Source organism: Larus michahellis, chromosome 23 (assembly GCF_964199755.1).
Source record: "Larus michahellis chromosome 23, bLarMic1.1, whole genome shotgun sequence".
NCBI lineage: Eukaryota > Metazoa > Chordata > Aves > Charadriiformes > Laridae > Larus > Larus michahellis.
The window spans coordinates 6,247,351-6,270,121 of NC_133918.1; the positions used below are offsets into that span (position 1 = coordinate 6,247,351).

General features: G+C 50.2%; 1 protein-coding gene across 11 annotated transcripts in view; it reads left to right on the plus strand.

Annotated features, from left to right (window-relative positions):
- The window catches only part of PTPRS (protein tyrosine phosphatase receptor type S), a 162,797-nt gene that overhangs the window by 26,071 nt on the left and 113,955 nt on the right, over positions 1-22,771 (plus strand). The window contains exon 1 of one of the 11 annotated variants that reach the window (XM_074565638.1): positions 404-518. The exons of the other annotated variants lie outside the window; for them this stretch is intronic. The gene's annotated coding sequence lies outside the window, so the exon portion shown is untranslated. Of the gene's footprint in view, positions 1-403; positions 519-22,771 lie in introns of those variants that run through there. 11 annotated transcript variants of the gene reach the window in all.

The window sequence follows — 22,771 nt, forward strand, 5'->3', positions numbered from 1 at the left end:
CTGTGTGTGAGGGCACCCCAAGGGACTCCGAAGGGACCGGTATGGGGGGACGGATCCCAAAGGGCCAGGCAGGACGCCAAGGGCAGGCTCGGGGAGACCCTGCATGGAGGCTGGGGTGGTCCCAGGGCCAGGCTGGAGGGCGGACCCCAAGTCCAGGCAAGGGGGACAGCAAGGCTCAGCTGCAGGGGCACCGGAGTAGGACCAGGGTGGCATCCCGGGGCCGGGCTGTGAGCCACCCCGCGGGCGGGCGCCCTGAGGGGGCGCCGGCGAGGCCTGGCTGGCCGCTGCGCTCCCCCCGCCCCGGGCCTCCCGGCCGCGCTGCCCCCCTGAGCCTCCCCCGGCCCCGCTCCCCCCCATCGCGATGGGCCCCGCGGCCCGGCCCCGCCCCGCCCCGGCCCCGCCTCCCTCCGCCCGGGCCGCGGCGGGCTCCTCGGCGGGGTCGCGGCGCCCGTGGGCCCGTAGGCACCGCGGGCCGCCGTGCCGAGGGCGGCGCGGGTGGGACGGCCGGTCCGCTGCCGGTAAGTGCCTCCCCCAGCGCCCCGACAGGACCCGGCACCGGGGGCGCCGAGGGGCTCCCCTCGCCTCAGACCCTCCCCGGAGCCGAAGCGAGACTCGAGACAGTCGGTTTGATTTAAAAATTTAATTTTTTTTTTTCCGCATTTTTTAAGGAGGGGGAACACTCCCCGCCGCTTTCCCGGTAGCAGCTTGCTGTGGGGAGCGTCCCGCGCGGCCGCAGCGAGGGCCGGCGGCCTGAGGGGGCGGCGAGGGGCAGCTGGGGGTCCCGGGCGGGAGGCCGGCTGCCTGCCGCCTTGTTGGCTCCCGCCGAGGGATAACCGTTAAAATACGCGTTTCTGTACGGCTTTTCTTGTCCGGGCTCTATCTGCGGGCTGGGGAGCGATGCTCGGATGGAGGGGAGCGCTGGTGGGGCGGGGGGAGCGTTTGGAAGTTGGGAAGGGGACACCCCCCCTTTCCTTCTCATCCCCTTTTCTCCAACCGGTGGCTTACGGGAGCGTTTTGCTGCAAAACGAGACAAAAGTGTAAAAACCGCATCCAGAACCACCCCCCCCCCCCGTGTGTGTGCTGGGAGCACTCGCCTGCCTTACAAAGGGCCAGCTCACCCTTTTTCCCAAATTCCCCCCTTTACTACGTGTTTTTTTCTGTACTGGAAGTGCCTCTTATTTGTTAATGAGTAAAAGGCAGCCCAGGTCCACCCGAGTCGTCTGCATGATGCTCTCTGCAGCTCGGGGCAGGACATGGGCTTTGAGCATTTTACAAAATTTATTCACTGTAAACATTGCCCGACTTCTGTGCTCGGTTCCCAGGATTAAAATATAACTCGCTTTCTTGGTTTTATATGACTTGCTTGCTAGCCGTTATACTACTGCTCAAGCTTGAGATGCAGATTTGTCTAAAATATGTAATTTTAGAAACATAAGAGGGGAAAAAATTGCTCCATTTTGTTATGGGAACTGCGTAGCTGGAACTTTCCTGAGGAATGGCCATATTTTATCTCTTTATGATTTCTTTCTCACTCTGGCAAAGGCAAAATACTTTTATGTTGCAGGTAACTTTTGCGTCAAGGCTCTAACTTGGAATTCGCAGCAGCTTGTCTGACTCAAGGCAGTTAAAGGAACACTTGAAATTAAATTTGAATTTATATCGTTCGTTGGCGGACAGCTCTCCTGCAGTTAAGGAAAAAAATGTAAAGATTAAGCTGATCATTACTATATATGAAAAGCAGTTTCAAACATTAACATTATGGTTCGTCTCTTAAAAAAAAGGGGGATTCTCTAGCCTGTGCTTTGTATAGCTGCATCTCGCTATCCTTTCATTTCCCTTTTCCTGAAAACGTCACTTAGCGGAGGAGCAATCACAAATTCAAGCGCACTGAGATCGCCACACATGGAACAGAGAAACATCTGCTGAAAAGAGATTTTCTGAGAATAACAAACCACCTGCACTGAGAAATTTTTCTTCTCTCATAACTAGTGCAGTGTCGGTCTGTGTGGGTCTGTAATCCACCGCTGGTCTGTTTCTGGCTGCGGAGGTGCTTCTCAGCCCTGCTATTTTACAAGGCTAATATTTATTTACAGACTTACACTGTTGGTTGGGGTTTATTGTTTGGGTTTTTTTTCTCACCAAAAAGGAGGAAGTGAAAAATCTGCATTTGAGCTAATTGAGCTGTTTTAACAGTTTCTTCATGATTTACGTTTTCTGTAACATAACGAGCGTCTGGAGTTGATTGGTGCCTCTCAAGCCGCCCTCGAACTTCTTGCGGAGGAGTGTGCTGGGATGTGGGCTTGAGGACGGTGAGTGAGGCTGGCTCAGGGGGCAGCTCCGGCTAAATGAGGTGGTCCCGCACCAGGGGTGAGCTGCGCTGGAGGAGGGGTCTGCATCGAGGACGGCAGCTCCGGGGCTGCGCTTCCCTCTTTCGCTTTTCATCCCTGGAGTAAAAACCGTAACGCTCGCCATCCTTCCATGTTACTGCTCCAAGAACCTGCCAAGTAGAAGGGAAGGTGTTGGTATCTTTTATCATCTTGGAGCATGTCATTGAATCCCTAGTGCAGAAAGAGGTACATCACCTCTGGGAGAAGCGTGAACTTGTTCCAAATCTTTCTTCCAGTCGGGAGTGGAGACGAGGGAGTGGGGGAGCGTCGGGGCTCCTGCTCTGCCGTCCCACTGCTCTGCGACCTCCTCCTGCAGCCGAAAGCCAAAGCGGTGATTTTTCAAAGGCATTGAAAGCAGAGAAGGGCCAATTATGCTTCGGACTTGGAAGAGATGCGTATCATTTTTTTGGGAGGTGGAGGTACCAAAATAAACTGTCTGAGGGTTCAGAGTGCAGACAGAGAGTGAATTTAGTATTGTGTGCTAAATTCCTGCAAAGGTGACAGTTGCAGCAGGTATATGAGGAAATCCCTCATTACCCTGCAGAGCTGGAAAAGCAGGATATGGTGTTTTATTATGTTTCTTAACCTTGATCACAGCAAGTCTCAAACACCCTCTTTACCCTCGCTGTTGAATCTGGCCTGTGGGTACAGATTCTTGTACAGCGCAGCTATTTCACTAGATTTAATCTCTGAGGAGCGTGCCAGAAAAACAGCCTTGGGGAAATGGCAATCTGCTAGCTTCCTTGTCTGTAAAATGGGAATAGCGATGCGTAACTCCTTTCTGTAAAGTGTTTTAGGGTCGACCAGTGAAAAGCGCTGAAGTGCCATGGGTTGAATCGTTTGTCCAAAAAAAACGAAGGCAGAAGCAGCAGCGAGGCTTGCCCAGGCTCCTGCGGCAGGTCGGCAGCGAGGCCAGGAATAGACGCGGTATCTCTGATTTCTGCTCGAGCGTCCCTGTCTGCTGCTTGTGGGCGCAGGCCAAAAAAGAGCAGCAGTGCCAGTGTCACCCGGCTATGTGTAAAGGAGGAAATTGAGGTTGCACGATCCCATCCTTGGTGCCTTTCTGAGGGCTGCCCCGTGGTGCCAGGTGTAGGAGTGACAAGTTGTCTGACACCGGTCTGCGAAGAGCTGGATTGAAGCCACTTACTCATTTCATGCTGGCTTCTGGGCAGCCCTTGTGTAGTAACAGCTTTGTAGATGCTGCTCACCTGGGCTGAATTTTTAACCAGTCACCTGGAGATGAAAGGCGCTCGATCCCATTACCGCTCCCCCCAAGCCATCCCCTGCCCTCTGTTTGAAGAGATTTTGAACCTCAGGCATACTTTATTCCCGTGCAAGGCTCTGCTGTCGGACTCGGCAGAGATTGCAGCGCGTCCTGTGGTACCGGGGAAGTGTAATCTTGTTACATTTGAATTTATTTCATGCTGCGTTTGCGGGTGTGAAGAATGAACTGGTAAAATTAGGGACCATGGAAGGTGTGAGACACCGTGTTTGTGCAAATGCTGACGGTGGGAAAACATCTGTTAGAAGCTCTCTTTGAAGGAGTAGCTGCCCTTCCAGAACTATTTTGTAGGAGTAATAACTGTTGTGGTAGGTGAAACCTTCTGAATCAGGAGGCACCTGGGTGATGTTACAGCTGTGAACTGATGCAGGGATGGAGATGTACCAAATTGAACCCTACAACACATTTATTTTTCCTGTGCATCTTGTGTCATTTCCGATGTGACTGCCGCCTTAATTTTGCATGAGTTCATGTGTGCTTGGGTAAGTTTTTGTTTTTAAAGAATCTGTTCTGCCCTTCCTTTCTATTTACAGGTAACTCTTTCATGGGTTTGTAAGGGTGTGTTTCAGTTTCTCCCTGGACTGATTAGTGCTCTCATTAGCTCTTAGTAAGTGTGTTGCAAAAATTCTTTATTAAAACCTGTGCGGTGGTAGGTTTCATTCATGTGAGGAAGCCACCCGGTGCTCGGTTTCGGCATCAGCGCCCAAGTCCCAGGATGACTTACCTGCTAATTTAGACTTGCTACGTCTTTATGATAAGCGGCGCGTTGCAGCTAAGGGAATTGAGGCCAGCCCCCTGTTTATGGTAATTCTTAAATAGTTCATTTGGGCGTAATGCTTCTTTTTACAGTTGATTCTCTATTGCAAACAGATTTTCTGATAATGGCAACTGTGCCATTCAGATGGGATCATTATTATAATAGCAGCAAGTATTGTTACGGAATCGGTATGTGGAATTTATGTAGGATCGTTATAATGACAGAAGTAATACCATAAATAAAATGATGCTGTAACAGCAGCACTAAACCTGTGTGTAATAGGGAAAATGACAGTTCAAATTTCCCCCAAGCCTCGGCACCTCAAGCCTTGTGAGGATTTATCCAGGGATACTCGGGCTGTGGGAGGGAGGAGAGATGCTCTTCCCGTGCAAATCAGGGAAACCATTAGCTGGAGCTGTTTCAGAAGCTGACTGGGGAGATTGTTGCAAATAATTAGTTGTAGAAATCAGGCGTTGCTCTCATTTGTCAGGGTGCTGGGTTTTGCTCTTGGGCTGGCTCCGTTAGCACAGTTTTAGTCGGGATGGGTTTCAGGCAAGGCTTTTGCGTGCATGGCCTGTTCCTCCTGCGCCGTGTTGGGGCGGTCTGTGCCTGCCGGCACGTTTCTTCTCCCGTTTCTCTGCGGGAAATGTGGGAAAGCTTGAAATTGCATTTGTGAAATAAGGATGGGGGTTGAGACTGTAACTGCCCAGCGGGACTTGACAGAGGCGGCTGTTGTAAATAACATGCCCTAATACCAGAAGCAATAGTACCAAACGCCTGCAAACAGGGAAAGGGGAAGGGGAAGAAAGGGGAAAAAATCAGTGCATTTGAAAAGTTACCGAGGATGTGGAGTGGAGGTTATCCCCCCTCCTCCACTTTTCTTTCTACAAACAAATCCTTGCAGATGGGTGTGTGTCATAAAGGCCAGTCCTGCGGTCAGGTTTAGCAAATACAGATAATCCAGATGGCTAATCTGGAGCGTGGTTTGGCTAGCAAAATCCTTCTGGCAAGCGGTGAGGAGGATGCTGGGAGAGGTTTGCAACAGTCGTATTTAAACAAAGTCGCTGCTAATGCTGCTTCAGCCGTCGTGTGGACAGAGCACAGATGTCTTGCTTGGGTTTTGATTTTTTTTTAAGACAAAAATCCCTTTTATTTTCCATCAGTGACCCCTGTTTTAAATCCCTGATCCAAGAGGGGGAATTGCATCCCCATGGCAGACTCGGATGCGGTTTGAGTTTTGTCACCGTGTGAAGGATGCGGCCCCTCTCCGGCGCGCTGGTGCCCAGGGTGTGCGGCAGCAGAAGGATGCTCGGCTGCGCTGGCGGGTTATGGTGCTTTGAACTCGCTTTTTGCCCAGGGGCCCCATCGGGACAGGAGCGATGGGGTGATTGTTTTTTGATGCTTGGCGCTGCCTTTGTCAGTGGACATCTGGTGCCAGGATTGCTGCTGTCCGGGCTGGGGGTGGGCTGCAAGGCCAGGGAATTTGATGGATTAGTGCGGTTGGAGGGCTGGGGGAGGGGATGGGTAGGGTTTCAGCTCTTGCTGCAGGTAAAGAGAGAATTTGGGGATTAGGGGCACTTTTCCGCAAACTGCAAAGCGGGGGAGGATTTGGACAGGGGGAATGGTTGGGAAAAAAAAAGTCTTTCCAGTTTTTCGAAAGAAATGACATTTGTTTGCTCTGTAGGGCAGCACAAGGGAAATGTGTGTGTGTCCGGAGCAGGGGATGAAAAAAAAAATCCACAGCAAATCTGGTGCCGGTCTGTCCCCCCAGCGTTGTAACCCTTGGGAATCCTGGTTGCTTGTGCCTGGCCTCAGGGTCACTTGGTTCATTCCCTGCTGCTTCCTATGGATTCAATAACCTCCTTCTCTCCCCAGAGACCAGCTTAAATTAAAACTTTATCCTTTACTTAAGGAAGCAAGCGGCAGCCTCTCCCCATGCTCTGTTATAGGATCTGGGTAGTTTGCATGTCCCTGTCTGTCACCAGATGGGCTGCGCCAGGAATCGGCAGCTTTTGAGCTGCTGGAGCAGGAGGAGGGGGATGTGGCCTCTCCTGCCCCTGATCTCCTGGAGTGAAGGAGTAAGGAAGAAAATGCTGATTTTTAAAAGCCTCCCCCAAGGGCAGATATTTCCATACGCTCTTGCCTGGAAAGGGGAAAATTGCTATTTTTCTTGGTGTAGGACCAGCCTCTCAGGGATATTGCCAGGATACATCACACGATCCTTGCCTGGAGCTATCTGTGCCAGCAAGTGTCCGTGTGTGGGTGGAAATACCCTATCCCTTGTCTGCCTGCAAGAGCAGGAGGCTTTGCATAGTGGTGAGGGCCACCAAGAACTGGCCGACATGGCGACCTCGAGGAATAGTCACAGTGAAATCCAATCTCCGACCAGCGCCGTGTTTGAGGATCAAATCCACGTGTAAAATCTGCCCAGAAGATTTAATGTCTGCTGGCTTTGCCTTCTGGAAACACTGCTGCGGTCGGCTCTCCGGGAGGCACTTTTGGGCCTTTGATTCATGTTTTGGGGCTACACGTGCACACACGTGCGCCATAAACATCGGTTTTGTTGAGGGCTGGATTAGTTTCGTGCAGGGAGGGACGTGCAGCCACCCCGCATGCAGCCCTTTTCTTCCTGCCAGGCGTGGGCAACGTGCGGCAGAGAGACAGCCCCAGCCAGGCAGGGAGCTCCATGCTTACGTGGTAAAATAAGCCCTTGTGGGTGATTTTTTTAGAATCATGGAATAGTTTGGGTTGGAAGGGACCTTTAAAGGTCATCTAGTCCAACCCCCCTGCCATGAGCAGGGACATCTTCAACCAGATCAGGTTGCTCAGAGCCCTGTCCAACCTGACCTGGAATGTTTCCAGGGATGGGGCATCTCCCACCTCGCTGGGCAACCTGGGCCAGTGTCTTACCACCTTCACTGTAAAAAATTTATTCCTCATATCTAGTCTAAATCTACCCTCTTTTAGTTTAAAGCCATTACCCCACGTCCTATTGCCACAGGCCCTGCTGAAAAGTTGGTCCCCATCTTTCTTGTAACCCCCTTTAGGGACTGAAAGGCTGCAGTAAGGTCTCCCTGGAGCATTCTCTTCTCCAGGCTGAACCCCCCCAACTCTCTCAGCCTGTCTTCACAGCAGAGGGGCTCCAGCCCTCGGATCATTTTTGTGGCTCTCCTCTGGACCTGCCCCAACAGGTCAGTTTTTCCCCCTTTCCAGCAGAAATCAAGAAAATTGGAGGTGAGGAGTAGGAAATTGATGTGTAATGAAGGAAACTTTGGGACTGAGATGAGAGAGGTACTGCAGAATTCAGAGACACCTGAGGGGTTTTGGGGGGGTTGGACTGGTGTTCTGTCTTCGCTTGTGTTGCTCTAGCCATAACATCAGTGCTATTGAACTGCCTTTTGGATTTTGATTTCTTCTCTGTGTTGGACAAAGTGGTGGCTAAGGGCCATGGCAGCGCAGCAGTATCTGCAAGGTTTCTGAAGTTGGAAAATTTTAAAACACTGGCCTGAAAAAAGGAAAGTGAAAAAATAAGGGATAAAGTTGCAATTACCATCCTGAAAATGCATTTTTTGAACTTTAGGGGCAGAAGAATTTGTGAGAGAGGAGGGAAGAACTCAGTGTAAAAATGCGTGCAGGGAAGTGAACAGCTGTGGTGTTCTGTGAAATGGGAGCTGCTCGAATTCAAAGGATTATCTCACTAACCAAGACCTGGTGTTTACACTGGGGCTGAAGGCTGCAGCCCCAAGTGTGGTGGGCAGGAGGAAAGCTTGCAGAAGTTCAGGCTGCACCAGGCTTCCTGGGTGGGTTAACTCCTGTTGGAGATGGGCCCCGGTACCCAGGAGCGCTCAGGTCTCCCCAGCCCCTATATTGCAGTATCATAGAATCATAAGAATCTTCATGGTTGGAAAGGACCTTTGAGATCATCGAGTCCAATCATACACACACAAAAACACCCCTGCAGTCTCATCGTATGGGTCCTGTTCTCCTTGGAGTGCTTTCATGCCATCCGCGTTTTATACCTAGTGTCAAGGAGTGAAAACTTGGTTATTTGCCACCATTTCTCCAGCGTTAATGGATTTGGTGTCTTGGGTGCTGCAGGATGTCACAGGCAGGCGCTCCTCTGTGGTCACTGCCGCACCAGACTGATCCAGTCCTGCTTCAGGTCCTCTGCCAAGCGGCGGTGGCTGGGAGCTAGAAAAAACTTCATCCAGACAGGTAATTCCTCTGAAGCGTCTGCTTTTGGGTGCTGCCGGCGATGGCGTGCTGGACTGGATGAATCACGGTTGCCTCCAGCCTGACGTGTTTGATGGTTGCAGCGCTGCCTTCCTGGAGGGGAAGGAATTGTAGTCCATTATCAGGAGTCCATTTCTCTTACCGAAGGTGGAGCGTCACACAAAGCACCGAGTGTGCCTGGCTCCTCGCAGCAAGCCTTACTCATGTGCCATGAAACACTCGCTTGACAGCGCCTTCCAGAGCAATATCCTGAAATGAATGATGTGCCCACACGGTGCTTTATGCACTGCCCTGAGAGGTGGGAATGTGTAAATCGCACCGTCCGAATGATTTAGCCCCAGGTATAGTTGTGATTCAAAATGAATTTCTATCCCCGCTTCTCCCTTGTGCCAGCGCTGGAGTAACTGCGTGCTATAAAGCAGTAGAAAATTGCAGCAGCACCAGGGAGCTTGTACGGGGCTGGACTGGGAGGATGCGTGGCCGTACCCTCCTCTGTCCACTGCATCCGTGGTCTCGATGTGCAAGGGCAGGGATGCAGGGCGTAGGTTTGATATCAGTCCCCCCTCTCTGTCTCTGGGCTACTCGTCCATATCTGTGTCTGTTCCTAACCGGGCAGCTGTGCAGCACACAGTTTCCATTAGGCTTAATAGGGAAGATGAGTGACATGTTAAAAGTGGCTTTAGGTTTTATGCAAAGCCAATGATGCTTAAGCCAGCTGGTGGATTTTAGGTTTTTCAGCAAGTTTCATTGGACAGTAGTTTCCTTTGGAAAGTGTCTCAGGTCCGGTGTGAAATTCTGATGGAGATCAAGGCGACGGGGAGTTGTGGATGGCTCATGTGGTGCTTCACACATTGTTGCCCCTTTGGGGAGTTGGTTGTCTTCCTTCCTGCTTTGGGGGAGAAAGAGAAAAATCATGAGAAAGGTCCTGTTTTCTTTGTGGTGAGGAATAAACATTAATATTGAAACATTTGGGGATTTTTTGTAAAGATCGGTTTCGCTTCTTGGCTGGTACCCTGGTTTAGATCTCCTGGAATAGCTTTGGAAGTGCAAGTCTAGGCAAATACATAGAAAAGATGAAGTATGGGCTCCTCTCTGCTGTCTTCCTTGCTGTTTGCTTTCGCAGGGAGCCCTTCTAGTGGTTCTCTGCTCTCCTGGCGCTGAGCGATGTCCGGGAGTTGGTTGTTTCTCAAAATAAAAAGGTCAGAGGTACCGGAGGAGTGATGAACCCCAAAGACTTGATCACTGTTTGAGGCTTCAGCTATCCTCCTAAAGCAAACATGGCATGGGTGCTTTCTTCTCAGGGAATTCTTAAATCTACCTGTATTAATTTCACTGTTTTGAACTCTAGAAATTAAATCATGACTGTAATTTCTAGAGAAAAATACACATTTGCTCTTCTTTGCCTGTTACGAAGTGCAGTTTTGTGGATAGCCAAATAAAATTCTTGGTTTGAAGTGTTTCAGCAATGTGTTAAAAGTTTATGGAGCATTTAACAAACTTTTTTAGTGTGCAATAGTTTATAGTGCCAGCAAACAGCCAAGTGTCACATCAAAGTTGTAGTCTTTTTCTCACTTAATGGCACAATGTTCAGTGCCGCTTCGGTTTATCTTGGGTGGCTTTTCAGTGCATAGCTCAGCATGGCTTTTGCTTTCCTTTTTTGTCCCCCAAAAACCTCAAAAAGATAGATTATAAATACTGATTTAGGACCCACAATTCAAGCAAGATAGAAATTTATTTTTATCTTTAAAGGGGAAAAAAAAAAAGGCAAATAATCACAGTGACTTCAGTGGTGTTCTCCCTGTGCAGTTCCCTGCTGGGCTGGGAGAGCAGAGCAGTGAGATGAAATCTGCTCTTCACTGAAGTCAAGGAGAGTTTTGCCATCAACTTGTAGAAATCTGTAATGATTTTTCTTTTAACGCAGGAGCTGGGGTGTGTCTCAGACAGGGGTGGTTTCTGCAGCTGAGAGTAGCAGGTGCAGTTGAGCCAGAGCCCACGGACACCAGCAGCAGCGAGGCTGCGAGTTTGGTGGCTTTTGCCCAGATTTTGGGATTTACTCCTCGTCTGGACTGGGAGAAGATGAGTGTTGGGGAGCTCTGCAAGGGCGTTCATCTGCCCCGGTGCTTGGGATTGCAGTCATGTAGGAGGGGAAAAGGGAAGGAATATACAGGGCGTTAAACCTCCTGAAGCAACGGCTTCCATCAGGAATGTCCTAGAGCTCGAGGTTGTCATTTCTACTAAATTTGAACTAAATAGGTGTAAAAACTCAACAACAATGTCTGGATAATGGATCATAAACTGTCTTATTTACTTTATTATAGATTTAATTATGATAATGCATATACATAGAATTACGTCTGCACACAAGATCTATTCAGTAGTAAAGGCTTTTATATAACATTATAAATAATGAAACCTGAGCTGTATCAAGGGCTCCCTGTAGCATCCTTCATATCCCAGCTGAAAGTGGGAATTCTCCTTTTCTGTGTGAAATACACACAGTTGGGATTATTGAGGTTCAGGCGTTTTGAAGGGGTTGGGTTATCTGGCACGGGGTGTGATTTTCATCTCACCGCCTGCTTTTCAGTCTTAGTTTGCTTTGAAATTTCCCGTAGAGTGGAAGACAGCATAAAATGTCTTATTAATGTTGATGTGATCTGTCATCGGCAGTAACCAGTGAATTGGTATATGAGAGAGGCATGTAAACAAATTTGAAACCAAAATAATCTGACTGTGTATTATTAAAAAACGAGCCAATGTGCAGCAGTATAATATGAGGAAATTCCATTTTGAGTTTCTAACGACAAACCTTTTCGCACGTTCCTCCCATGATTTATATAATTGCCAAATCGCTTTGATGGCTTGATGGAATTATAGCTCTGCATTACACAATGGATAATCAATCAAAATAAACTGTGTTTACCCCTTTGCTGCAGCATGTGCATGAAACAGATACGTTATAGTGTGAATTATTCCTTAACGCTGGTATTTGTACGGAGTTTCGGGTGTGATTTCAGGATCTGATATCTGCATGAACCTGACCTCACCTTGTAGGTTTCAGAATTGTGCTGGCTTAAGCAGGGGCTGTAGTAACTTGCTCTTTCTATGGTGCATGTAGGAACATTTCTGCCTAAATATGCAGTGGGCTTGTTTGTTTAAATATCATAGAAAATAAAACCACAGCAAGCAGGCAAAAGGTGCCAACACCCAAGCTCTTTGTAAGGGCTCGGTAAGGCTCGTAGGCTGAAATTCTGCCTTTCTAGGCAAGCTTGGAGCTGGTTGTCTCTGATACTTAATAGGCTGTTCCCCGCCTCATTTGCTGCACAAGTTATTTGAGTTTTAGTGTATGGCTTTAGAAGAATTTCCCACCCTGTTTACCAAATGCGCTGTTGTGAAATGTAGAAACCCCTTTTTTTTTTTGTGGGGTTACTGGAGTAAAAATTAAAACCGGTCTCTGTGGTGAGCGATAGCTGGGATCATGTGTAAGTGGTTTATATTTGTATTTAAATAGATGACTTGTGCAGGAGATGGTCCCGTTTCTTATAGCATAGAGCACAGTTGTCTCCTTCAATGGGTCTTTCGCTCATGCCTACCCCATTTTCAGTCTGTTTACCTAATGGCAGAGTGTTTTTAGGGAGATTATGAGGCGCAGTGTTTGTTTAAATGGCTTCCGTGGTATTGCAGACCTGGGGCTGCGCATACGCAGCGTCCCTTCCGTCTCTCTCCTCTGCCTGCAAAACCTGCCAGATTCTGATGAAAGGGAGATTAAATGGACGGAGTCGGGCAGGCTGCAGGCACAGCGCCTCGTCGCTCACCCTGCGCTCTTATTCCTTGCCACAGCATCTCCATCTCCGGCTGGGGTTTATTTTTGGGTCTTCCTCCTGCAGAAAGGCGGCTCTCCCCATCGCCTCTCCCCGGAGAATCCTGTCTCCTCTCCCTCCTTGCCTTGCTGTAAGGGGATCACAGCTGCTGAGTAAATGTTAAGATAATAGTGTTATTACGGAGTAATTATACTGCAAGTTATTGAATTAAAAGTGATGAGACTGCCTGTAATGCTGAATGGGGAGAGGAGGGAGAGGCTGGGTGGGAGAGTGTGGAGCCGGGAAGGTGGAGAATAGAGAAAACCTAATAAATTTCCTCTTGTCGAGAGCCCCTTGCTGCCGGGACTGGGACTGAGAATGAATGAAAGGGAAGCTCAAAGAGCTAATAAATAAACCATTTCCCTGAGAATAGAGGGTATAATTAGAAACCGTGGCCCTGTGGTTTTGTGTCTGCCCTGGGGTGGAATCTGCTCAGCGCTGTACTGTGGCGATAAAACAGGGAGACAATGCAGAGATGATGTCGCACAGTTGTAAACTTTTGAGGAGGGAGATGCATTGTTCCTCTCTTTTTCTAGAAAAATAAAAATAATAATAAATAATTTAAGCTTCATGTTGCAAAACTTCAATGACTGGCTATGCCCTGGAGCCTCTCCATCAGTAACTATGGCTGATCTTGCATTTTTCTTTCTGTGTATTTTCTTGGGGGGAGGGTGGTTTTCAGTGTAGACCTTGGAAGACTTTACTCTCTTTTTTTCATTTTTCTTTTCCCTTTCCCCAAGAGGGCCAAATAAGACTATTTCCTTTTTTTCTTTTTCTCCTTTCTCAGGCTGAGATACCAACAAATTTAACATCTCTCATTCCTCTCTTGTTGTAGCGTTGGTGTCGCTGTGCTTTTCGGGATGGTTTGCTAACTGATGGTACGCTAGCTTTTCTTTTGTCCTTATTGGCTCAGCCTGGTGCCCTGGAAGATCCCACCATCTCGGCTGTGGTGTGTCGGACAATGGACCTCCCAGCTTGCAAGTGAGAACAACTAAAACTTGACCCAAAAGGAGGATAATAGTGGGTTAAACTCAGGTTTGCATTTGAGCCTCCATGCCCCCCCTTATGCCAACAGGGATCTTCCATGAGTTTGGAGAAACCGATGGTCCTTCTGTTCTGCATCTTTGGGATGGGGATAACGAGTGCAATGGCAGATGCACAAAACATCGTGGAGCTCTGCAATAAGTGCAGCAGTAGGCGCATACTGGGGATGCGTAGCTGGAAAGCCACAGGAGCATGGTTAGCCTGGCAGTTGCAGGGAGCAGAAGGAAAATGGGATGCATACCGAGCTCTGTTTGGGTATGGACAGTCTTTAATAGCCACAGGGGTTTCATAGCTTAAAAAAATAAATTGCTGTCGTCTTCCTCTCCTGACAGAAGATGTGTCACTGTCTGCCTGCGGCCGGCTCCTGTGCGGCCGTCTGCGAGCGGGTCAGGAGTCTGCCCGCACCGATGGGCCCACGCAGCCCCTGCCCTGAGCGCTGGAGCCACCCTGTCTGCAGGGCAGGGGGCTGGCTGCAGCAGGGCCCCGGGGGGCTGCTCCTTTTGGGTGTAATAAGCCGTGGATCTTTAAAGAGAGGAGACAGTAACTAGTAATGAAAAGTCTGGGGGAGGAGGGAGGAGAGTGCATTTTGCAGCTGTTCAGCCTCAGAGTATCTCGGGTGGCTTTGGATGCAAAGGGGGATGATGCACTGCTGTCTAAATAGGAAGGGTGTTCCCCCACGGGTGTTTGTGAAGCTTAAGTAATTGTTTCTGAGAAGGGCTTTGGTAGGTGCTAGAGAAATGTGGAGTGTTTACCTTACTTTACAATCTAAAAAGCCCTAATAAAATACACAACAGGAGTATTAACAATGAAACTATTTTGAGGATTATTAAGCTATTATAAAAGAATGGAAGAAAATCTGCCTGGCATTATGTTCTATGCCACTAGATATTTAAATTAATGCCTTCCCTATAGCAGCTCCTTCAGAAATCTCAAGGCACTTAAACATCTGTAGTGAATTAGATACTTGGTATTGTTAAATAGCTCTTCACCATTCTCTATTCATGTAGCACGGGGGAAACTGAGGCAGAATGATTTGGGCAGTGCATTCACTGTGGGAAGGGTAAAGTCAGGATCTGATTCACGTGGGTTTCTGTGACCCTTTGGCGTGACGTAGGATGGAAAGTGTCCTTGCCCAGCAGCGCTTCCCACTGCCTGGGGATGCCAGACCATATTTCTTTTCCTTATGTCATCCTGCCATTGTAGAGCAGAGCCATGTTGTGGGCACCAAGAAAATCCTTATGATTTTGCTTTTTGGCTAATTGATGCTCTTGCAGTATTTCCAGCGCTGACCATGACCATCTCAGGGAAGCCCATAAACCCTGGTATAATGTTATTTACTTGTAAAAGGCAATTTGTAAAGATCTGTCTGGGGGCTGCTGTCACTATATCTGTGGGACTTAATCTCTGTTTATTTAAGGTTTGTGCTGATGTATATGTGGTTCTTCCTGTCATAATCAGAAACTTGATTGTCCCTTGGACTTTTCTGCCACTTGCAGCCTCAGCTGTGCAGGTCCCAGGGCTGCCTCTCTCATGCAGGTTGATTTTTTTTTTTTTTTTTTTTTTTATTCTGAGGCTGGAGAGGAAGAGCCGTAGGCATTACATCAACCTTCATCTTGAAATTTGCTTCAGGAGGAGAGAGAGAAGGGATGGAGCTTCTGGTGCAGTCATGCTGGAAGTGAGCTGCCCTGAAAACAAACTCTTTTCTTGCTTGCTTTCCTTGGTCTGGCTCCTGAGTGATTTGCCCCAGCCTTTTTTATTTTCCGCAGAGTCCCAAAATCTGGGCTTGACAAACCTCCTTTTTCCTTCACCTTTTCAGGCTTAGTTTCCTGTTGGAGCTGGAGGAGCCAAGCAAAGGATGGGTGATAGCACCTCCAGGGCAACCTGGATCCTTCAGATCAGACAGCGGGTGCTTTTTAGCTGCAGTTACCCCTGCCCAGAGCTCTCTGTGCCACATAGTAGCTAGAATTATGGGCTGTTTGCCTCCTGCAAAGAGGGAGGATGGTGGTATGGACTGAGAGTTGCTTAGAGCAGGGGCAGGTGTGCTAGGGCAGCTCTTTCCAAGTGGTCTCAGACTGCATCTGGCTGGGTGAGGTGAGGCTGGAGCTGCCGTGAGTGGGACAAGGCTGTTAACAGGGAGCAGAGCCCTCGTGTGCCCAGGTGCATTAATTTGCGCCACAAAGGTTGTGTGTAAAATTATTGGCTTTAGATTTGGATTAATAAATTAAGGATTTCCTGACTTTGATGATGCAGAAATTGTTTGGTTCAGGACTGGATGACTGATGGTAAGGGGTGATCTCTCCTTGGTCTCTGCAGTCTTCAAACCCCCCAGTGATGGGGTTTGGGGACTCTTGCTTTACCTGTCCTTACAAGCACTGGGTGTAGTAGGTCAATACCTGGAAATGATAATTTAAAAATAAGGCTATGGCGTCCAGCAAAAGGCTCTCATGCCTTAAATGTCTTTAATTGGCAAAGTTTGATATATGCTCAAGATTTCTGCTTGCTTTCACTCATAATGATGCCACCCAAAAGGAAGTCTCAGCTCCTCTCCAGGCTGGATATCCTTGGTGGAAGACAACCTCTGCCTTGAAGGGGAACAGCCGCTGCAGATCTGCGGCTGGGCTGGGAATAGCTCCTGGATCTTCAGCATCAATGTGCAATCCGTCATCCGTGCAGTCCCTCTTGAGCAAACCTTGAAATAGATCGCGGCACAGCCACAGTCCTGGGCAGACATCTGAAGCGGTTGTTGTGGTAGCTGCTGACCCAGGGGTGCTTTCTTCAAGGAACGGTTCAGAAAAGGGACCTGAACTGGTGGAGTCATTTGGTACATGGAGGAACACGCTGTAGATATTCGGAAAAAACAAAATCAAATAGGAGAACTGGTAGTGGAGCTCTTTGAAAATTGTTCAAAGGGACCCTGTCAATGCAAAACTCCTATTTATGTTTTTTCTTCCTCCTCCTTCCTTTTGTTGATACAATCTTGGAAGTGGGAGGATTTACAAAAATGCATGTGTTTTTAAGCTGCTTCTTCAGACACTTTTTTCCCTTGTAAATATTGTGTAAGAGGCCGAAATGAAAAACACAGAAAACAAACACGGAAGAGTCCTTGTTAGACCCTCCTCTAGTCACTTCAGAACCTGAAAATCAGATTTGTTGTTGGATGTGTTGTAAGCGTATCCTCACAGCTTTGCAGATGCGCCAAGGATAGACCCATGAACCCTATCACTCGGACCCACCTTTAAGACAAACTAGTGACTCCTTTAAAGGCCTGGCCTGCCAGAGCAGGGGTGCTCAGCACTGCCGGGGCTCCCAAGGGAGGCACCTCCAGACTCATCAGCCTGAGGGTCCTGCCTCCAGGAGCTTCGGTCCTTCTTCTGCTGGAGCCATCCAGTCTCTGACTGGGAAGAATTACTTTGGTGTATTCAAGGGCATCTCAAATAGCCCTGCAGTTGACAGAAGAGGAGCATCCTTTGGCCTCCCCTGTGCTGGAGGAACTTTCAGACCTCCCCTCCCTGTGTTGGACCCCATCACGGCATCTCCAGGGATGGCGATGAGGACTGCTCCAGCGGAGAAAGGGCTGCCGGCACTACAAGCAAGAAAAGTGAGTTTTCAGAAGGTTTTGTGCCCCTGGTTTCAGCAGCAGCAGGACTAGGGTGCATGAGTGATGTACAGATCTGGAATACAAAGCCAAGGGGAACTGAGGAAACTGTGTATCTACTGAAGCTAGCACCGAAGGCTCTGTGGATGCTGCTTTTTTCTCCTTCAGGTGGTTTACTGGTTACTTGGAGGCTGTGTATGGGCTGAGCAATCTCAAGAGAAGGTTATATCAGACCAGACTTAAATTTTCATGCGAATTAACAAGTAAAGGCAAAACTTGTGGGGTCCCTTGGCTTTTCGCTCACTGACTAGCTCATGGGAACTCTATATGTACTTTGGCTTCTGGGCGATGCTCTAACAAGCTCACGCTAAACCCGTGCCAGCCCTCAATTTGCGAGGAGCAGGTTTCTTAATTCAAAGTAAGTGTTTTTATTGGGGATTTGCATTGGTTTGGCTGAACCGTTTGCAAAGGTGCACGTGAACGGGGGAGGGGGGATGGCAGAGCTTTCATCCACGGCCGGGGCTGTGTGGCTTCGCGCTGGCAGGGTAGTGTGTGCAGCGCACGCAGGCGGAGAGCGAGAGCAGGCGATGAAGGGCATAATTACAGGGAAGGATGTGGAAACCAGTGCGCTGAAAGGCAAAATCGTTTGCCCAAGGACATGGGGTGATGGAGCTGGGGTTGGAACTCAGCAGCTCCGTCTCTTGTGCCTGAGCACTGTGTCCAGGCTGGTGCTTCTGCTGGGAAGTGGTTTTGGGGTAGTTTGCCAATACCTTTACCTTGATTTTTCTGGCTGTCGAAAACCCGTAAAGGCCTGGAGGACTCGAGTTCAGATGGCTGGTCTGAATGTCTCTCCCTTGAAGCTATGGAAAGCAGTACTTGCAGTCCTGTTTGAACTTGTTAGTTGACAAGTTAAAAGGTTGTTTTGGCCCTTCAGGATATTTAAAAAAAATATATATTTCTTTCACCTTCCTTCTCCCAGTTTTATGAGAGGACTGAGCCAAGAGCTTTGTATTCAGCAGTAGGAGTGTAATTACAGCAAGTCCGGGCGAGCGATTCTCCCCCAGGGCTGTTTCATAGTTGGTTTTTACTTTCTTTTTTTTTTTTTTTTTAACCCCCTCCCTGCCCATGTTATTGCTCTTATTCCTCTGCCTCCCCACGCACGTGCGATGCCGCAGCAGCTGTGGGACCCCACTCCTTCCCCCAGAGCCCTTGTGGGAGCGGTCCGGTTTTGCCGGGGGATGCGGCCCTTGCACGCAGGAAGCAGATGAAGCAAATTGGAGCTGGAAAAGGAGCAGCAGCCAGCGGGGTCTGCCGCCAGCCGACCCCGAGCCATCGCAGAGGAAAGGCTGGATGAGACCCAGCGCAGCTGCTCTGGCCGGGGGAGCCGGGCCCAGCTTTCAGCCCGCGTGTCTGCGCAGACTTGAGCAGGGCAGGACCAGCAGGCAGATGGAGCGCTGCCCGCCTGGGAAGTGGCTCCCAGCTCCCCCTGCCCATGGCACGGCTCAGTGGGGTGGGCATGCCGGGTGCGTGCCGCCGGCGGGGCTTTGCGAGCTCTCACTTTGCTCCTTTGTGCCGTGTTTAATGAGCAGAGAGGGTTTCTTTTTTGGTTTGCCTCTTGGAAAGCGCCTAACTGCTGTAGAGGCAGTGCTGCCTCGGCGGCTGTCGGCCTGCGCATCCTTGGTGGCTTGGGCTCTCCCCTGGGAGAACGAGGGCAGGGGAAGGCCCAGGGAGCAGCGGGTCTCATGGCGTGTCCATGTCGTCCTGCTCCGAGCTGCATGGGCACCGTGCTGCTGGGCACCAGGGCCCCACTGCAATCCTACTTGCTTTTTTGGGGGTGGAAAGAAGCACTGAACATTTTCGTGGGTGGGAGAAATTGCCATCAGCTCTGTCTCCTCTGCTGCTCCTGCCGGTGGGATCCGAGGGGGCTGGGGATACTGAAGGGTGGATGCACAGCTCTGCCACTTCCCCGCTGCATGACCTTGGTCATGCTCACCTGCGTATAGGATGTGAAGTCGCTAATCCATGCAGAAGGTAGAGCGTGGTGTGCACCCTGCCATTCACCCATAGCACCCTGGCCCCAGCTGCTCCGTGGGTGCTGGCTCCTGCCCACACGGCTGCCTCCCGCACATATCGGTATGGCGCTTCCCGGGGCTGCACGGGCACTTTGTGGGTGCACGTACTCTGTCTGAAGGGATTTACTTTGGGTTTTCTTCAGGGATGGCTGCCGTTAACCCACCTGAGCAGGAGCATGGAGAGGGCTGGCGGTGCTTCTGCCTCCACAGTGTGGTCTGTGCTGGGTTTTATGAGTGTGAATTGAGCTTTTTGATGCTCCATTACAGAGCAGGATGTTATCGCCATGTTTCAAGGTGGTGAGGGGTGAGTGTGCGAGTCCCCGTGGTGCGGCCATGGGGATGGGTGACCGAGGGCTGCTCTCTGCCGCGGCTGCTCAGGGAGCTTGAGCTCGGACTGGAGCAAACAGACAAAATACCAAAAGAAATCGTGAATGCTTTGCTTCTCCCAGGGAGCTTGATTGGGCTGAAATGGGTGGCTGAGAGCGCCTTGCTGTGCTGGCTGCCTTTTGCCCACTTTATTTAATCGCCAGCCTAACCGAGCCCTCTCCAGCCAGATATCAAAGGTGCTTGGGTGTCGTCTCCAGCTGGGTGCACACAGCGGCGGGTGGGGAGGTCGGAGGCGTGTGGGGGTGTGCGGAGCTGAGAGTACATTTCTGGAGCTGGGGTTCCTCCCGTTCCTCAGCCACGTCTCTCGCCCCAGGTTTCTTTCCCCTGGAGAGCTGGGCTGTGAGCCCTGTGGGCTGGTGGCGGTGGCTGGAGGGGCAGCAAGCCATGCCTGAGACCCACAGTGTCGGCACCTCCTCCTGCACCTGGGAAACTCCCTGGTTGGAAAAGGTCCTAAATGCTCTGCTCCTCCTGGGGCCAGACCGCAGCCACGGCTTGATTAGTTGTGGTGCAGGGAAAAGCTAGTGTCTTTGGGGTCTGATACTCCCCTGAGCAGATGTGCCTTTGCATCTCATCTGGAAGGCTGAATTTATCCTGGAAGAAACTGGATGCAACCCCAGATTGGTTCTGCTGGAAGAGCAATGATCATCAAAGTCCCCTTAATTCTCAATTAGTCTGTCTGCCCAAGGCTTTAAAATTGGTTAGATAAACTGCATTAAAAGTTAAATCTGAATTAACCTTCCCTTGCATAGACGACCCTTTGGAGCCCCGACTGCGGCAAAGCAGGGCTGGGTGTAGAGAACAGAGTTCCCATTGGGGCGGCCCCATTCTGGGGCCAAAGTGGGTGCTTTTGGGTGCATTCCCTCACAGGACACCCATGGCAGCAGGGCTGCTCCTCCTTGTGTGGCGCAGCCCCGCTGTGAGCTGACCCTTGGCACAGGGCTGCTGTGCCGGGGTATTTTTAGAGAAGATAAGAGCGATGGCAGGAGAGAGGGCTCTGTTCCAGGGAGCTCCGACTCTTTAATTATGTTTTTGGTCTAGAAAATTATATGGTTCCTAGAGCGTAAATAGAGAACGTATGGAAGGTAATTGCACCTCCGGGTGCAGATTAGCTGGTAGCAGGGAGAGGCTGCGTGGAGGCCGGGATCAGAGGGAAGAGCTGGGCGGAGGGAGAGGGAGAAACCAGCTCCTCGGGGCTGCTGGGCATTGCCCTGCTGCGGGGCGGCTGCACCCTGGACCTCCGGGTGGACCCAACAGGTGTCTGGGGGGCCCTGTCCCCATAAAGGCGAGGACCAGTCCCATGAGCCACACCACTGCCATTAGTCCCTGCATTCTGGGGGCCGTTGCCTTCAAACCTGCCTCTGGGGGTACCTCATCGGGGCCTCCCTGGGCACAGAGGCCAGTCCAGGTTTACTGGAGTTAATGGAAATCTGCCCCCCGCCTCTGGCCGGTGTGTGCCCCAACCCGCGTTTGGCTCCGTAGGGAAGAAGGAAATTTAAAATGTGTTTTCATGCTCGTGCCTTCCATCCTGCTCAGGAGTGGGGTATGTGCAAGGAGAGACTCAGTTTTCTTTTTTTTCAGAGCAGCCCTGATTTCAGACGTGTAATCCAGAAGTGCATGGGTGTGGGGTATGGGGCTTGGCGTGCATCCCTCGCTGCTGTGCGCTGCCAAAAATGATGCTCTTATTCTGCAGCAGAAGGGGCAAAAGCAGGAGCTTTTTCTTTTAAGTGCCTGTTTTATATGGACAAGCTTAATTTTTGGTGCTCCGTTTTAAAGAACGCATTAAATTACAAAACACCCAAAGCTCTGCATTGGCGGCGGTGATTTTCTGCATGGTTCCCTCTCCCTTCCCTCCTTCCATGAAGTGCGATCAATTTGGTTGGAGGATCCTGCAAACAAAGAGAAGGGTGTGAGCTTGGGCTGCCGCCGCGCGCGCCCGGGAGGATGGCGAAGGGTGAATCCACCGGGTGCTGCTGAGCGTGACTGGTCTTGCAGAGCTGAGTACCTGCAGCGACGAGGCTTGACGAGAGCTGAAGCCTTCGTTAGGTGCAGAAATGTGAGCAGGGACCTGCAGTAACCCTGTCCCCGCGTTTGCATGGTTCCCTGCTAATAGAGACAAGGAGGTTTGTCCAGGTGGGACCTCATTGTCCAGGCACCTCCTTCCCAGTCCCCGGAGTCCTGATGTTCTTGGGATGTAGAGCCTATATTCGGGGCGAGTCCAGCAAACTCTTTGCTTAAGAGGAAAATCAAAGGTCTTGATGATGGGAGGAAGCCTGACTGCTGGCGCTGGGAGGTGGGAAAGGGACTCTGGAGAAAACAACTGGGATTGGATAAGGAAATTTGGGCTTCAATCTCAAGTCCTGTCTCCAGCTGCAGTTTGTGAAGCAGTTTTGCAGAGCCTTCCCCCAACCTCCCTCCTCGGATTTAACCCTCCACCTGGCCGAGTGCTGGAGATATGGGATTTTGCCCCCCCCTTCCTTCTTCCTCACGGTTCCCAGTATAAATACATGGAGCAAAGCCGCCAGCTCTGTTTATTGAACACAAATAGAAGATAAAATAGTGGAAAACTAATTTTTTCATGCTCATTGGTGGGAAAGATTAAAATTATGCAAATCCTCGGCAGCGGGCTTGGTGCAGAGATAAGGGGATGTTCAAGTCGGCTGGCTGCCTGCTAATTCACTCATTGAAAAAGAAATGAGCAGGAAAGCTGTGATCAGCGTCACCGGCCCCTCATGGTGCTCACGGGGCTGGGATTTCTTTGCTGTGCTGGGAGGAAGCTGAACAAAGGAAACCTTTTTTTGGAGGAGTGCAGGATCCATGCTGAGATGCTCATCCTGAAATCACGTGTCTGCCAAGTGCCGGCCGCGATTGCTGCCTGATGAGCTCTGGGATACAGCACCTAGACCTTGTCCGGGGTGTTTCTGCTGACCTCCAGCCAGTTTGCGATGACTTGGAAACCCCTGAAAGCTCAAGTGCTTCCCCCCCCCCAACATGATGATTCTGGGGGTGAATCAGGTGAAATCTGCCATCTTGATCCCTCCATTGGATCCAATAAGAAGAGCAAGGCTGGGAGTTGAGTGGAAAACCACCAGAGATGAGTGAGGCTGGTGCCTGGTGCTTTCTGCTGCACCGGTGTGATTCCTGGGGGGCTGCAGGAGGC